Source organism: Mauremys reevesii, linkage group 12, assembly GCF_016161935.1.
Source record: "Mauremys reevesii isolate NIE-2019 linkage group 12, ASM1616193v1, whole genome shotgun sequence".
Taxonomy (NCBI): domain Eukaryota; kingdom Metazoa; phylum Chordata; order Testudines; family Geoemydidae; genus Mauremys; species Mauremys reevesii.
The window spans coordinates 45,412,558-45,427,240 of NC_052634.1; the positions used below are offsets into that span (position 1 = coordinate 45,412,558).

Here is a 14,683-nt window from a genome sequence, read left to right on the forward strand (position 1 = left end):
TGTGTGAGGAGCTGTGTAGGCCCGGAAAGGCGTCCTGCTGGGCAAGGGCAGGTGAGGAGGGCCAGGGCTGTTGCTGCGGCCAAAGCCTTTGGGAAGCAGAAGAGGGCCAGGGGTGTTGTTGCCTGCTGGGGCCCATGCGACGGTGTAGGTGTACGCTGACCATAGCTGGTCTGTGGGAGCTGGGGCCACTCATTATGCCCCTTTCCTCGTTAGTATAGTGGTGAGTATCCCCGCCTGTCACGCGGGAGACCGGGGTTCGATTCCCCGACGGGGAGGGTGACCCCTTTTGAAGAGGGGACAAAGAAATCCCTGGCCTGCCCGCCACATGCCTTCCATTCTCTTTCGACGGCCACTTCCCTTCGCACCCCGCACTGATGACTTTCACCTCCAGAGAGACAGTTACCTCGCAAGGACACGCTCGCCCTAGCCAAAGCCTCCCCCGGGGCCTGCACGTGGGGGCACGTTTCAGAGCGGCAAAGGGAAGTAGGCTGGCCAGGGCCATGAGGACAATGGCCCAGACAAACGGGGAGGCACTTGGTCCAGGGGTGGAGGAAGACAGAAAAAGGGACAGGCATGGGATTGGCTTCCTCTCTTTTTTCCTTTGCTCAGCATTTGACCTGTGACTGTAATGGGGAGACTTGAGAAAGACCTGTGGCCGCCAGCGAGGTAGGTGGCCGCCCCGAGAGCGCAGAGCTGAGCATTTTCCGCTGGGCTGCTGCCTGCGCCCCCAGCACCTGGCCGTGATCGTATAGTGGTTAGTACTCTGCGCCGTGGCCGCAGCAACCTCGGTTCGAATCCGGGTCACGGCATTGCTTTTTGGTGGGGATCGGCTATCCTGCAGCACGCCTCGTGGCTCAGTCTGATGGCGTCCGTTTGCAAAGAGAGCCATCAGCCGGTCCTCAGTTTCTGCTTGGTAAGGGCAAGTCAGTGGGGTCCATCGGTCAGAAAAAGAGTCCCAGGACTTCTTGCTGGGCGCCAGGTTCCAAAAGCAGCGCATTCCCTCCTGGAAAGGGCTGTGTTTCGAATGTCCGTCCAGTGCGCGTTGAAGGGAAGGATCTGCGTGCCTGGGAAGCTGCGTCCCTTCAGAGGCGCTTGAGAAGCCAAAGGGGCCGTGGGTGAGTTTGTGATGAGGTGAGTGTGAAGTGTGGAAGGGGGAGTGTGGCAAGAGGAGGTTTTGAGAGGAAAAAAGGTGCTGCTGAGCTGGTAGGGGAGGGCAAGGTCCCAGGCGGGTGTTGTGTGAGGAGCTGTGTAGGCCCGGAAAGGCATCCTGCTGGGCAAGGGCAGGTGAGGAGGGCCAGGGCTGTTGCTGCGGCCAAAGCCTTTGGGAAGCAGAAGAGGGCCAGGGGTGTTGTTGCCTGCTGGGGCCCATGCGACGGTGTAGGTGTACGCTGACCATAGCTGGTCTGTGGGAGCTGGGGCCACTCATCATGCCCCTTTCCTCGTTTGTATAGTGGTGAGTATCCCCGCCTGTCACGCGGGAGACCGGGGTTCGATTCCCCGACGGGGAGGGTGACCCCTTTTGAAGGGGGGACAAAGAAATCCCTGGCCTGCCCGCCACATGCCTTCCATTCTCTTTCGACGGCCACTTCCCTTCGCACCCCGCACTGATGACTTTCACCTCCAGAGAGACAGTTACCTCGCAAGGACACGCTCGCCCTAGCCAAAGCCTCCCCCGGGGCCTGCACGTGGGGGCACGTTTCAGAGCGGCAAAGGGAAATAGGCTGGCCAGGACCATGAGGACAATGGCCCAGACAAACGGGGAGGCACTTGGTCCAGGGGTGGAGGAAGACAGAAAAAGGGACAGGCATGGGATTGGCTTCCTCTCTTTTTTCCTTTGCTCAGCATTTGACCTGTGACTGTAATGGGGAGACTTGAGAAAGACCTGTGGCCGCCAGCGAGGTAGGTGGCCGCCCCGAGAGCGCAGAGCTGAGCATTTTCCGCTGGGCTGCTGCCTGCGCCCCAGCACCTGGCCGTGATCGTATAGTGGTTAGTACTCTGCGCGTGGCGCAGCAACCTCGGTTCGAATCCGGGTCACGGCATTGCTTTTTGGTGGGGAGGGGCTATCCTGCAGCACGCCTCGTGGCTCAGTCTGATGGCGTCCGTTTGCAAAGAGAGCCATCAGCCGGTCCTCAGTTTCTGCTTGGTAAGGGCAAGTCAGTGGGGTCCATCGGTCAGAAAAAGAGTCCCAGGACTTCTTGCTGGGCGCCAGGTTCCAAAAGCAGCGCATTCCCTCCTGGAAAGGGCTGTGTTTCGAATGTCCGTCCAGTGCGCGTTGAAGGGAAGGATCTGCGTGCCTGGGAAGCTGCGTCCCTTCAGAGGCGCTTGAGAAGCCAAAGGGGCCGTGGGTGAGTTTGTGATGAGGTGAGTGTGAAGTGTGGAAGGGGGAGTGTGGCAAGAGGAGGTTTTGAGAGGAAAAAAGGTGCTGCTGAGCTGGTAGGGGAGGGCAAGGTCCCAGGTGGGTGTTGTGTGAGGAGCTGTGTAGGCCCGAAAAGGCGTCCTGCTGGGCAAGGGCAGGTGAGGAGGGCCAGGGCTGTTGCTGCGGCCAAAGACTTTGGAATGCAGAAGAGGGCCAGGAGTGTTGTTGCCTGCTGGGGCCCATGCGACGGTGTAGGTGTACGCTGACAATAGCTGGTCTGTGGGAGCTGGGACCGCTCATCATGCCCCTTTCCTCGTTAGTATAGTGGTGAGTATCCCCGCCTGTCACGCGGGAGACCGGGGTTTGATTCCCTGATGGGGACGGTGACACCTTTTGAAGGGGGGACAAAGAAATCCCTGGGCTGCCCGCCACATGCCTTGCATTCTCCTTCGACGGCCACTTCCCTTCGCACCCCGCACTGATGACTTTCACCTCCAGAGAGACAGTTACCTCGCAAGGACACGCTCGCCCTAGCCAAAGCCTCCCCCGGGGCCTGCACGTGGGGGCACGTTTCAGAGCGGCAAAGGGAAATAGGCTGGCCAGGGCCATGAGGACAATGGCCCAGACAAACGGGGAGGGACTTGGTCCAGGGGTGGAGGAAGACAGAAAAAGGGACAGGCATGGGATTGGCTTCCTGTCTTGTTTCCTTTGCTCAGCATTTGACCTGTGTGTGTAATGGGGAGACTTGAGAAAGACCTGTGGCCGCTGGTGAGGTAGGTGGCCGCCCCGAGAGTGCAGATCTGAGCATTTTCCACTGGGCTCCTAGCCTGTGCCCCCAGCGCCTGGCCGTGATCGTATAGTGGTTAGTACTCTGCGCCGTGGTCGCAGCAACCTTGGCTCGAATCCGGGTCACGGCGTTGCTTTTTGGTGGGGAGGGGCTATCCTGCAGCACGCCTCGTGGCTCAGTCTGATGGCGTCCGTTTGCAAAGAGAGCCATCAGCCGGTCCTCAGTTTCTGCTTGGTAAGGGCAAGTCAGTGGGGTCCATCGGTCAGAAAAAGAGTCCCAGGACTTCTTGCTGGGCGCCAGGGTCCAAAAGCAGCGCATTCCCTCCTGGAAAGGGCTGTGTTTCGAATGTCCGTCCAGTGCGCGTTGAAGGGAAGGATCTGCGAGCCTGGGAAGCTGCGTCCCTTCAGAGGCGCTTGAGAAGCCAAAGGGGCCGTGGGTGAGTTTGTGATGAGGTGAGTGTGAAGTGTGGAAGGGGGAGAGTGGCAAGAGGAGGTTTTGAGAGGAAAAAAGGTGCTGCTGAGCTGGTAGGGGAGGGCAAGGTCCCAGGCGGGTGTTGTGTGAGGAGCTGTGTAGGCCCGAAAAGGCGTCCTGCTGGGCAAGGGCAGGTGAGGAGGGCCAGGGCTGTTGCTGCGGCCAAAGCCTTTGGGAAGCAGAAGAGGGCCAGGAGTGTTGTTGCCTGCTGGGGCCCATGCGACGGTGTAGGTGTACGCTGACAATAGCTGGTCTGTGGGAGTTGCGGCCGCTCATCATGCTCGTTAGTGTAGTGGTGAGTATCCCCGCCTGTCACGCGGGAGACCGGGGTTCGATTCCCCGACGGGGAGGGTGACCCCTTTTGAAGGGGGGACAAAGAAATCCCTGGCCTGCCCGCCACATGCCTTCCATTCTCTTTCGACGGCCACTTCCCTTCGCACCCCGCACTGATGACTTTCACCTCCAGAGAGACAGTTACCTCGCAAGGACACGCTCGCCCTAGCCAAAGCCTCCCCCGGGGCCTGCACGTGGGGGCACGTTTCAGAGCGGCAAAGGGAAGTAGGCTGGCCAGGGCCATGAGGACAATGGCCCAGACAAACGGGGAGGCACTTGGTCCAGGGGTGGAGGAAGACAGAAAAAGGGACAGGCATGGGATTGGCTTCCTCTCTTTTTTCCTTTGCTCAGCATTTGACCTGTGACTGTAATGGGGAGACTTGAGAAAGACCTGTGGCCGCCAGCGAGGTAGGTGGCCGCCCCGAGAGCGCAGAGCTGAGCATTTTCCGCTGGGCTGCTGCCTGCGCCCCCAGCACCTGGCCGTGATCGTATAGTAGTTAGTACTCTGCGCCGTGGCCGCAGCAACCTCAGTTCGAATCCGGGTCACGGCATTGCTTTTTGGTGGGGAGGGGCTATCCTGCAGCACGCCTCGTGGCTCAGTCTGATGGCGTCCGTTTGCAAAGAGAGCCATCAGCCGGTCCTCAGTTTCTGCTTGGTAAGGGCAAGTCAGTGGGGTCCATCGGTCAGAAAAAGAGTCCCAGGACTTCTTGCTGGGCGCCAGGTTCCAAAAGCAGCGCATTCCCTCCTGGAAAGGGCTGTGTTTCGAATGTCCGTCCAGTGCGCGTTGAAGGGAAGGATCTGCGTGTCAGGGAAGCTGCGTCCCTTCAGAGGCGCTTGAGAAGCCAAAGGGGCCGTGGGTGAGTTTGTGATGAGGTGAGTGTGAAGTGTGGAAGGGGGAGTGTGGCAAGAGGAGGTTTTGAGAGGAAAAAAGGTGCTGCTGAGCTGGTAGGGGAGGGCAAGGTCCCAGGCGGGTGTTGTGTGAGGAGCTGTGTAGGCCCGAAAAGGCGTCCTGCTTTGCAAGGGCAGGTGAGGAGGGCCAGGGCTGTTGCTGCGGCCAAAGACTTTGGAATGCAGAAGAGGGCCAGGAGTGTTGTTGCCTGCTGGGGCCCATGCGACGGTGTAGGTGTACGCTGACAATAGCTGGTCTGTGGGAGCTGCGGCCGCTCATCATGCTCGTTAGTGTAGTGGTGAGTATCCCCGCCTGTCACGCGGGAGACAGGGGTTTGATTCCCCGACGGGGAGGGTGACCCCTTTTGAAGGGGGGACAAAGAAATCCCTGGCCTGCCCGCCACATGCCTTCCATTCTCTTTCGACGGCCACTTCCCTTCGCACCCCGCACTGATGACTTTCACCTCCAGAGAGACAGTTACCTCGCAAGGACACGCTCGCCCTAGCCAAAGCCTCCCCCGGGGCCTGCACGTGGGGGCATGTTTCAGAGCGGCAAAGGGAAATAGGCTGGCCAGGGCCATGAGGACAATGGCCCAGACAAACGGGGAGGCACTTGGTTCAGGGGTGTAGGAAGACAGAAAAAGGGACAGGCATGGGATTGGCTTCCTCTCTTTTTTCCTTTGCTCAGCATTTGACCTGTGACTGTAATGGGGAGACTTGAGAAAGACCTGTGGCCGCCGGCGAGGTAGGTGGCCGCCCCGAGAGAGCAGAGCTGAGCATTTTCCACTGTGCCGCTGCCTGCCCCCCCAGCACCTGGCCGTAATCGTATAGTGGTTAGTACTCTGCGCCGTGGCTGCAGCAACCTCGGTTCGAATCCGGGTCACGGCATTGCTTTTTGGTGGGGAGGGGCTATCCTGCAGCACGCCTCGTGGCTCAGTCTGATGGCGTCCGTTTGCAAAGAGAGCCATCAGCCGGTCCTCAGTTTCTGCTTGGTAAGGGCAAGTCAGTGGGGTCCATCGGTCAGAAAAAGAGTCCCAGGACTTCTTGCTGGGCGCCAGGGTCCAAAAGCAGTGCATTCCCTCCTGGAAAGGGCTGTGTTTCGAATGTCCGTCCAGTGCGCGTTGAAGGGAAGGATCTGCGTGCCTGGGAAGCTGCGTCCCTTCAGAGGCGCTTGAGAAGCCAAAGGGGCCGTGGGTGAGTTTGTGATGAGGTGAGTGTGAAGTGTGGAAGGGGGAGTGTGGCAAGAGGAGTTTTTGAGAGGAAAAATGGTGCTGCTGAGCTGGTAGGGGAGGGCAAGGTCCCAGGCGGGTGTTGTGTGAGCAGCTGTGTAAGCCCGAAAAGGCATCCTGCTGGGCAAGGGCAGGTGAGGAGGGCCAGGGCTGTTGCTGCGGCCAAAGCCTTTGGGAAGCAGAAGAGGGCCAGGAGTGTTGTTGCCTGCTGGGGCCCATGCGACGGTGTAGGTGTACGCTGACAATAGCTGGTCTGTGGGAGCTGGGACCGCTCATCATGCCCCTTTCCTCGTTAGTATAGTGGTGAGTATCCCCGCCTGTCACGCGGGAGACCGGGGTTCGATTCCCCGACAGGGAGGGTGACCCCTTTTGAAGGGGGGACAAAGAAATCCCTGGCCTGCCCGCCACATGCCTTCCATTCTCTTTCGACGGCCACTTCCCTTCGCACCCCGCACTGATGACTTTCACCTCCAGAGAGACAGTTACCTCGCAAGGACACGCTCGCCCTAGCCAAAGCCTCCCCCGGGGCCTGCACGTGGGGGCACGTTTCAGAGCGGCAAAGGGAAGTAGGCTGGCCAGGGCCATGAGGACAATGGCCCAGACAAACGGGGAGGCACTTGGTCCAGGGGTGGAGGAAGACAGAAAAAGGAACAGGCATGGGATTGGCTTCCTCTCTTTTTTCCTTTGCTCAGCATTTGACCTGTGACTGTAATGGGGAGACTTGAGAAAGACCTGTGGCCGCCAGCGAGGTAGGTGGCCGCCCCGAGAGCGCAGAGCTGAGCATTTTCCGCTGGGCTGCTGCCTGCGCCCCCAGCACCTGGCCGTGATCGTATAGTGGTTAGTACTCTGCGCCGTGGCCGCAGCAACCTCGGTTCGAATCTGGGTCACGGCATTGCTTTTTGGTGGGGAGGGGCTATCCTGCAGCACGCCTCGTGGCTCAGTCTGATGGCGTCCGTTTGCAAAGAGAGCCATCAGCCGGTCCTCAGTTTCTGCTTGGTAAGGGCAAGTCAGTGGGGTCCATCGGTCAGAAAAAGAGTCCCAGGACTTCTTGCTGGGCGCCAGGTTCCAAAAGCAGCGCATTCCCTCCTGGAAAGGGCTGTGTTTCGAATGTCCGTCCAGTGCGCGTTGAAGGGAAGGATCTGCGTGCCTGGGAAGCTGCGTCCCTTCAGAGGCGCTTGAGAAGCCAAAGGGGCCGTGGGTGAGTTTGTGATGAGGTGAGTGTGAAGTGTGGAAGGGGGAGTGTGGCAAGAGGAGGTTTTGAGAGGAAAAAAGGTGCTGCTGAGCTGGTAGGGAGGGCAAGGTCCCAGGCGGGTGTTGTGTGAGGAGCTGTGTAAGCCCGAAAAGGCATCCTGCTGGGCAAGGGCAGGTGAGGAGGGCCAGGGCTGTTGCTGCGGCCAAAGCCTTTGGGAAGCAGAAGAGGGCCAGGAGTGTTGTTGCCTGCTGGGGCCCATGCGACGGTGTAGGTGTACGCTGACAATAGCTGGTCTGTGGGAGCTGGGACCGCTCATCATGCCCCTTTCCTCGTTAGTATAGTGGTGAGTATCCCCGCCTGTCACGCGGGAGACCGGGGTTCGATTCCCTGATGGGGAGGGTGACTCCTTTTGAAGGGGGGACAAAGAAATCCCTGGCCTGCCCGCCACATGCCTTGCATTCTCCTTCGACGGCCACTTCCCTTCGCACCCCGCACTGATGACTTTCACCTCCAGAGAGACAGTTACCTCGCAAGGACACGCTCGCCCTAGCCAAAGCCTCACCCGGGGCCTGCACGTGGGGGCACGTTTCAGAGCGGCAAAGGGAAATAGGCTGGCCAGGGCCATGAGGACAATGGCCCAGACAAACGGGGAGGGACTTGGTCCAGGGGTGGAGAAAGACAGTAAAAGGGACAGGCATGGGATTGGCTTCCTCTCTTTTTTCCTTTGCTCAGCATTTGACCTGTGACTGTAATGGGGAGACTTGAGAAAGACCTGTGGCCGCCGGCGAGGTAGGTGGCCGCCCCGAGAGCGCAGAGCTGAGCATTTTCCGCTGGGCTGCTGCCTGCGCCCCCAGCACCTGGCTGTGATCGTATAGCGGATAGTACTCTGCGCCGTGGCCGCAGCAACCTCGGTTCGAATCCGGGTCACGGCATTGCTTTTTGGTGGGGAGGGGCTATCCTGCAGCACGCCTCGTGGCTCAGTCTGATGGCGTCCGTTTGCAAAGAGAGCCATCAGCCGGTCCTCAGTTTCTGCTTGGTAAGGGCAAGTCAGTGGGGTCCATCGGTCAGAAAAAGAGTCCCAGGACTTCTTGCTGGGTGCCAGGGTCCAAAAGCAGCGCATTCCCTCCTGGAAAGGGCTGTTTTTCGAATGTCCGTCCAGTGCGCGTTGAAGGGAAGGATCTGCGTGCCTGGGAAGCTGCGTCCCTCCAGAGGCGCTTGAGAAGCCAAAGGGGCCGTGGGTGAGTTTGTGATGAGGTGAGTGTGAAGTGTGGAAGGGGGAGGGTGGCAAGAGGAGGTTTTGAGAGGAAAAAAGGTGCTGCTGAGCTGGTAGGGGAGGGCAAGGTCCCAGGCGGGTGTTGTGTGAGGAGCTGTGTAGGCCCGAAAAGGCGTCCTGCTGGGCAAGGGCAGGTGAGGAGGGCCATGGCTGTTGCTGCGGCCAAAGCCTTTGGGAAGCAGAAGAGGGCCAGGGGTGTTGTTGCCTGCTGGGGCCCATGCGACGGTGTAGGTGTACACTGACCATAGCTGGTCTGTGGGAGCTGGGGCCATTCACCGTGCCCCTTTCCTCGTTAGTATAGTGGTGAGTATCCCCGCCTGTCACGCGGGAGACCGGGGTTCGATTCCCCGACGGGGAGGGTGACCCCTTTTGAAGGGGGGACAAAGAAATCCCTGGCCTGCCCACCACATCCCTTGTGTTCTCCTTCTACGGCCACTTCCCTTCGCACCCTGCACTGATGACTTTCACCTCCAGAGAGACAATTACCTCGCAAGGACACGCTCGCCCTAGCCAAAGCCTCCCCCGGGGCCTGCACGTGGGGGCACGTTTCAGAGCGGCAAAGGGAAATAGGCTGGCCAGGGCCATGAGGATAATGGCCCAGACAAACGGGGAGGGACTTGGTCCAGGGGTGGAGGAAGACAGAAAAAGGGACAGGCATGGGATTGGCTTCCTGTCTTTTTTCCTTTGCTCAGCATTTGACCTGTGACTGTAATGGGGAGACTTGAGAAAGACCTGTGGCCGCTGGCGAGGTAGGTGGCCGCCCCGAGAGCGCAGAGCTGAGCATTTTCCGGTGGGCTGCTCCCAGCGCCTGGCCGTGATCGTATAGTGGTTAGTACTCTGCGCCGTGGCCGCAGCAACCTCGGTTCAAATCCGGGTCACGGCATTGCTTTTTGGTGGGGAGGGGCTATCCTGCAGCACGCCTCGTGGCTCAGTCTGATGGCGTCCATTTGCAAAGAGAGCCATCAGCCGGTCCTCAGTTTCTGCTTGGTAAAGGCAAGTCAGTGGGGTCCATCGGTCAGAAAAAGAGTCCCAGGACTTCTTGCTGGGTGCCAGGGTCCAAAAGCAGCGCATTCCCTCCTTGAAAGGGCTGTGTTTCGAATGTCCGTCCAGTGCGCGTTGAAGGGAAGGGTCTGCGTGCCAGGGAAGCTGTGTCCCTCCAGAGGCGCTTGAGAAGCCAAAGGGGCCGTGGGTGAGTTTGTGATGAGGTGAGTGTGAAGTGTGGAAGGGGGAGGGTGGCAAGAGGAGGTTTTGAGAGGAAAAAAGGTGCTGCTGAGCTGGTAGGGGAGGGCAAGGTCCCAGGCGGGTGTTGTGTGAGGAGCTGTGTAGGCCCGAAAAGGCGTCCTGCTGGGGAAGGGCAGGTGAGGAGGGCCATGGCTGTTCTGCGGCCAAAGCCTTTGGGAAGCAGAAGAGGGCCAGGGGTGCTGTTGCCTGCTGGGGCCCATGCGACGGTGTAGGTGTACGCTGACCATAGCTAGTCTGTGGGAGTTAGGGCCACTCAATGTGCCCCTTTCCTTGTTAGTATAGTGATGAGTATCCCTGCCTGTCATGCAGGAGACCGGGCTTTGATTCCCCGATGGGGAGTGTGACCCCTTTTGAAAGGGGGACAAAGAAATCCCTGGCCTGCCCGCCACATGCCTTGCATTCTCCTTCGACGGCCACTTCCCTTCGCACCCCGCACTGATGACTTTCACCTCCAGAGAGACAATTACCTCGCAAGGACACGCTCGTCCTGTCCTTCCGCCCCCGGGCCCAGCTTCGGGGTCTGCATGTGGGGGCACGTTTCAGAGCGGTAAAGGGAAATAGGCTGCCCAGGGGCATGAGCAGTGATTTCCCAACACCCTCCCCCCCTAGTTTTGTGAACTAGTTACATGCCAAACCTGGTGGCTGAACTTCGCGACTTTGTCCTCACCCACAACTATTTCACATTGAGGACAATATATATCTTCAAGTCAGCGGCACTGCTGTGGGTACCCACATGGCCCCACAGTATGCCAACATTTTTATGGCTGACTTAAAATAACGCTTCCTTAGCTCTCGTCTCCTAATGCCCCTACTGTACTTGCACTACACTGAAGACATCTTCATCATCTGGACTCATGGAAAAGAAGCCCTTGAGGAATTCCACTGTGATTTTAACAATTTCCATCCCACCATCAACCTCAGCCTAGATCAATTCACTCAAGTGGTCCATTTCCTTGACAGTACTGTGCTGATAAGCGATGGTCACATAAACACAACCCTATACCGGAAACCCACTGACCGCTATACTTACCTACATGCCTCCAGCTTCCATCCAGGACACACCACATGATCCATTGTCTATGGCCAAGCTCTAAGATACAACCGTATTTGCTCCAATCCCTCAGACAGAGATAAACACCTACAAGATATCTATCAAGCATTCTTAAAACTACAATACTCACCTGCTGATGTGAAAAAACAGGTTGACAGAGCCAGAAGAGTACCCAGAAGTCACCTACTACAAGACAGGCCCAACATAGAAAATAACAGAACACCACTGGCCTTTACATTCATCCCCCAATTAAAACCTCTCTAGCGAATCATCAAAGATCTACAACCTATCCTGAAAGATGATCCCTCACTCTCCCAGATCATGGGAGACAGGCCAGTCCTTGCTTACAGACAACCCCAAACCTGAAGCAAATCCTCACCAGCAACCACAGAATAACAACACTAACCCAGGAATCTATCCTTGCAACAAAGCCCGATGCCAACTCTGTCCACATATCTATTCAAGTGACACCATAATATGACCTATTCACATCAGCCATGCCATCAGGGGCTCGTTCACCTCCACATCTACCAATGTGATATATGCCATTATGTGCCAGCAATGCCCCTCTTCCATGTACATTGGCCAAACCAGACAGTCTCTGTGCAAAAGAATAAATGGGATGCAAATCAGACGTCAGGAAATATAACATTCAAACACCAGTAGGAGAACACTTCAACCTCTGACCGTTCAGTAACAGATTTAAAGGTGGCAATTTTGCAACAGAAAGCTTCAAAAACAGACTCCAACGAGAAACTGCTGAACTTGATATGCAAACTAGATACAATCAATATAGGCTTAAATAGAGACTGGAAATGGCTGAGCCATTACACACATTGAATCTATTTCCCCATGTTAAGTATCCTCACACCTTCTTGTCAAACTATCTTAAATGGGTCATCTTGATTATCACTACAAAAGTTTTTTTTCTCCTGCTGAGAATAGCTCATCTTAATTAATTAGCCTCTTAGAGTTGGTTGGGCAACTCCCACCTTTTCATGTTCTCTGTGTGTATGTGTATGTGCATATACATATATCCTCACTATATGTTCCATTCTATGCATCCGATGAAGCCATTTATCAACATTGAATTTCATCTGCCATTTTGTTGCCCAATCACCCAGTTTTGTGTGATCCCTTTGTAACTCTTCGCAGTCTGCCTGGGACTTAACTATCTTGAACAGTTTTGTATCATCTGCAAATTTTGTCACCTCACTGTTTACCCATTTTTCCAGATCATTTATGAGTATGTTGAACAGTAATGGTCCCAGTACTGACCCCCTGGGATACCACTATTTATCTCTCCATTCTGAAAACTGATAATTTATTCCTACCCTTTGTTTCCAAAATTTTAACCAGTTACTGATCCATGAGAGGACTTCCTCTTATCCCATGATGGCTTACTTTTCAAAAGTCAATTTAAATTAAATACATTTTTTTTAATTATATATATTTTTAGAAATCTAGACCTGTTATGTGTAACTTGCATTAACCTTATATTAAATTTGCATTATCCTAACAAAACATTTACTTTATTCACATCTCTTTTATATATCTCATTGGCCCTGACACCCCCCCCCCCGTAAATTCAAAAACCCCCCCGAAATTCAATTCCAGGGGAAACTACGGGGCGCCGCCGCCTGCCTGGCGAGAAGCCGCAGCACCGAGGGGTCACAGGGCGCAATGGGTTTCTGCGCACCTCTGTTTTCTGCCGGTCGAAGGGTGACGGTTCCTGCCCGTGGGGGCCGGGGGGTCCCGATGGCAGCTGGGGGCTCTGGCATCCACCTGTGGCAGCTGGGAGCTACAGGGCCATCTGCAGTGGCCGGGGGCTGCGGCTTCTCCTCACCCCCGCAGTGACTGGGAGCTCCCGGCTCTGCCTGCAGTATCTGAGCGCTGGGGGCTCCCTCTCTTGCCTGTGGCGGCCGGGAGCTCCAGGGGCTTCGGAGCTGCAGGGTCTATTAGCAATGATGTGGGGCTGCAGGGTCCTCATGCCATCAAGGCCTGTTGGGAAATCCTGGGTCCATCCACAGCGGCTGGGAGGTCTGGGGTCCACTCGTAGGAGCTGCAGGGTCCATAGGCAGTGGGGTGGGGCTGTGGGGGCTCCCCGGCCACCCATGGCTGCTGGGAGCCCCAGGGTCTGCCTGTGGGAGCTGTGGGGAGATGTGGGGTTTGGGGTGGAGGAGGGGGCTCCAGCCTGCAGGATGGGGCCGAGGATTCAGAGTGCAGGAGGGCTGTGGGTTGAGGCAGGGGTTGGGGTCCAGGACGGGGTGATGGCTCTGGGGTGGGGGCAGGGATGATGGGTTCCAGGTGTGGGAGGAAGCTCTGGGCTGGGGCAGGAGGTTGAAGTGCAGGGGGGTGAGGGCTCTGGGGTGCAAGAGGGGGCTCTGGGTTTGGGGGGGGTTCAGGGCTGGGGCAGGGGGTTGGGGTGCAGACTTACCTCGGGCGGCTCCTGGTCAGCGGTGCAGCAGGGGGGACCTACTGGCCACTTCCAGGGCGCAGCGCGGTGCCCTAGGACATGTAGGGACCAGCCTGCCTGAGCCCCGCAGCACCGCTGACTGGACTTATAACGCAGTCACCCGACTGGGAGCTCCAGGGTCCCCCTGTCACATGTGGTACCTGGGAGCTCTGGGATCCACCCACAACAGCTGGGAGCTGTGGGGTCCATCCGTGGTGGCATGGGCCTGTGGGAGCCCCTTCCGACACTGGTGGCTGATAGCTGTGAGGCCCCCACCGGCCGACAGCTCCAGTCTTGCTGCCCCAGGGCTGAGGAGGAAAATGTCCCTGAGATCTCTGAAAGTCACAGATTCTGGGACCCCCTTTATATAATCTTAGCCTTAATAGTTGTTGACTGTCTCTCTCAATCTAGTGGTCTGCTCTAGCGCAGATGAGACAGGGAAGACAGAAGCTCACCCCCCAGCACAGGTTTGGGCAGAAATGGCTCTTGGGCTATTTGCTGTGCATGCAGAGGACTTGTCTAGGCCAGTGGAGCAGCTCAGCCAGATGAGGAGCTGGAAGAAGGAGACCTGAGCAGCCTGGAGATCCCACTTTTTCTCCACAGCCACTGCCTATCAGCAGGATTCCTCCTTCTCCTCAGTGAGACCAAATCTAAGCACCTAGACAGCCAGTCCGTCCGCTTCCTGAGCCTCCCTGCCAAAGTCCTGCACCTGGCTCCAGAGAATTGTCTCACATCTTGCTGGGAACTCGACTTCTTGTGCCCAGAGAGTCTCGGCCCCATTCAGTAGAGGACCTGAGAAACACAGTGTCTGCCTTTTCCAAATAAGTGCTTGGAAAGGTTTTGTTTCTATGACCGTGTGGCCTAATGGATAAGGCATCTGACTTTGAATCAGGCAATTGAGGGTTCAAGTCCCTTCGTGGTTGTGCTTGTGCAATTTTACCTTTGTGCTGAAAGTCCTGCTCCCTTCAGGGCTGGAACCTCTTCTTGGCCGCTCAGGCCAATGCTCCGGCTTCAGCTAGAGCCCCAGGAAGGAGTTGGGGGTTGGGTGTCACAAAGGCTGGGGCATGAGCCCCAGGTGCTTCCAGTCTTGCCTTTGCCCTTCCTGACTTGCCAAAGAAACTGGGCGGCTGCCCAGGCTAGCGTGTGGAGCAATTTCCCTCTTCCAAGTGTGCCCCAGTCCCTGTGCTGGAGGGTACTTGCTACATAGCACCTTGGGAGCCTGGGTGTTTCTCTGCTTCTCGCCAGCTGGGGAAAAGCCTCCTGGGGTAAAATCTCCTGCCCCACTGCCAAAGTCAGCACCTTGAGTGGGAACGGTCAGAGGCCCCACCAGGGGGGCTGGCCCTGCTTTCCTACCGTCTTCTGATGTTGGCCACAGAGCATCAGCAGCTGGCTGTGGGTGGTTTTCA

At 57.1% G+C, this 14,683-nt stretch overlaps 6 non-coding genes across 6 annotated transcripts; all 6 read left to right on the plus strand.

The window, feature by feature from the left end:
* The first annotated feature begins 203 nt into the window (after window positions 1-203).
* On the plus strand, window positions 204-275 carry TRNAD-GUC. The gene has a single exon. It is a non-coding gene; the product is annotated as a tRNA-Asp (tRNA).
* A 1,161-nt stretch (window positions 276-1,436) lies between these two features.
* On the plus strand, window positions 1,437-1,508 carry TRNAD-GUC. The gene has a single exon. It is a non-coding gene; the product is annotated as a tRNA-Asp (tRNA).
* A 2,384-nt stretch (window positions 1,509-3,892) lies between these two features.
* Window positions 3,893-3,964, plus strand: TRNAD-GUC. Its single transcript has one exon. It is a non-coding gene; the product is annotated as a tRNA-Asp (tRNA).
* Window positions 3,965-6,350: 2,386 nt separating this feature from the next.
* On the plus strand, window positions 6,351-6,422 carry TRNAD-GUC. The gene has a single exon. It is a non-coding gene; the product is annotated as a tRNA-Asp (tRNA).
* A 1,160-nt stretch (window positions 6,423-7,582) lies between these two features.
* Window positions 7,583-7,654, plus strand: TRNAD-GUC. The gene has a single exon. It is a non-coding gene; the product is annotated as a tRNA-Asp (tRNA).
* Window positions 7,655-8,815: 1,161 nt separating this feature from the next.
* Window positions 8,816-8,887, plus strand: TRNAD-GUC. Its single transcript has one exon. It is a non-coding gene; the product is annotated as a tRNA-Asp (tRNA).
* The last annotated feature ends 5,796 nt before the right edge of the window (window positions 8,888-14,683 follow it).